Consider the following 1,883-nt stretch of genomic DNA (forward strand, 5'->3'; position numbering starts at 1 on the left):
GGTGGGGGTGCCTGGTGGGGGTGCTTGGTGGGGGTGCTTGGCAGGATGCTTGGCAGGGAGAGCTGGAGCAGAGCTGGGAGAGCCACAGCCTGGAGATTAGAGGTCAGGGCAGCCTCCCTGAGCCCTGAGGCCTGTGTGAAGTTCCTCAGCCAGGAGACGGAACCCACCGTGAGAACACACGGGGTGGAGTGGGAGGGGGTGGCTGTGAGTTCAGCTGGCTGAGGGCAGCAGCCAGGACTCCTGACAAGCAGGAGGACAGAGACTGCCCTGTGGCAGCCCCTCCTGAAACCGTGTCCTGGAGGGAAGAGGTACCGGGCGGGGGAGACACTAAGACAAAAGGTAGAGGCGAGAAAGGCTCGGGAGGGAGGCCAAGCTCCGAAGGCCCTGTGGCCGGGCCACCCACCCACGGTGCTGGGGGCAGAGTCCAGGGTGCACGCCTGCGGGGCCTGTGCTGGCCACAGGGCCATGTGCAGAGGGGTCGGCAGACACCCTTCCGGCCGCAGACGTGGGGCTCAGGGCCAGGCCAGCCTCTCTGCCTCTGGAGGTGCCAGCTGCCGGGCAGTGTCGCTGTGCCTGCTTAGGCGCCTAGTAACCCCCACTAGAAACTTACAGAGAAGGTCTGACAGCTATTTTCCAACACATTATTTTTCTCCCAAGGTCCAGTCGAGGCTCCTAGCTGGTCACTGGTCATGTCAACGCACCTAAAACTTCTAAACTCCTCAGCTCTCTGGGTGCTGGGAGCGTGGCTGGAGGAGGGGTTCCAGGCAGAGAGAGGAAGCGGGGGTGGGGGGGGGTGCAGAGAAGCGGTAGATGAAGCTGGGGAAGCTGCCGCAAACTGTCTCCTCCATTCACTTCTCTGTGTTGGTGTCCTATGCAGACAGTTTCTAGCCCTTGGAGCTCCCCCACCTCCGGCAGCTGCAACGCAAATCCCTGGGTCGTCTTGTGTGCGTGGCGGGGCCTCTGGACGCCCAGGTGAGGATGGAGGGAAGGACAGGCCGGGTAACGGGAATTCAAAGAGAACGGGCATTCTTCACAAGGCCTCATTCACAGCAAATGGGAAGCAGATTTAAAACATTTTCCTGCTGCTCAATGGAGCAAATGAGGAAGGCAGAGGGCTAGGTGGTCCCGGAGGGAGGGCAGATCTCTGAGGAGGATGGCCCTGCCCTGGGTAGGACAGGTGAGGGTGAGCGGGAGCCTGAGCCTTGGGCCCAGATCGCAGAAGCGCTGCAGTGCCCGGCGCTGCCTCTGGACGGCGGTGCCCTCAGCTCAGGGCCGGAGTCAGGAGGCAAAGCATCGGGTGGATCCCGGTGTCAGGCCTCCTGGGAGGATGCTGGTCCAGGGAACTAGCTTGGAGAAAAGAAACCTGCGGACACACTAGGTGTAAGGTCACCTAACATGAAGGCAGGGAGTCCCAGTTGGGAAGCAAGAATGAAGAGTCGGCTGGGCTGGTGGCCAGAGCTGGAGACTCGAGCTTTCAGGGAGGCAGGCTGCTCAGGAAGGAGGTTGGCGAGCCAAGACGAAGCCTCGGCCAGCGGCTGCCCCTGGGCACGCCAGGATGGCAACAGAAGGGGGTGTGAGGGGACGACAGGAGAAGTCTCTGGGGGGAGTAGGCTGTGACCACAGTGCAGTGCTATCAAAATCCACAGGGAGCCCAGTGGGCGGCCCAGGAGAGCTGCCCTCACAGGGGCAGGGACCAGCGGGGTAACGGCAGAGCCTCCTCCGGCTGCACTGACTGTGGGGGCTACTGTCAGAGGGGCTAGGAATGCTTCCAGCCAAGCCACAGCTCTGCTCTTGTTGCTGCCTAGGGCCACAGGCGGTGGCGGGGGTGACTGCTGAGGGCCCTGCAGGAGCCCAGGACGCCAGCCCGTGTCCCGGAGGCACAC

The 1,883-nt window shown here is 62.8% G+C and overlaps 1 protein-coding gene across 1 annotated transcript in view; it reads left to right on the forward strand.

Moving 5' to 3' along the window:
• Positions 1–1,883, forward strand: part of WDFY4 (WDFY family member 4) — a gene marked incomplete at its 5' end in the record, with an annotated part of 236,672 nt that overhangs the window by 60,241 nt on the left and 174,548 nt on the right. The gene's annotated exons all lie outside the window — the stretch shown is intronic.

The sequence above is a fragment of the Myotis brandtii genome, unplaced genomic scaffold (genome assembly GCF_000412655.1).
Source record: "Myotis brandtii unplaced genomic scaffold, ASM41265v1 scaffold1003, whole genome shotgun sequence".
In the NCBI taxonomy this organism is placed as follows: Eukaryota; Metazoa; Chordata; class Mammalia; order Chiroptera; family Vespertilionidae; genus Myotis; species Myotis brandtii.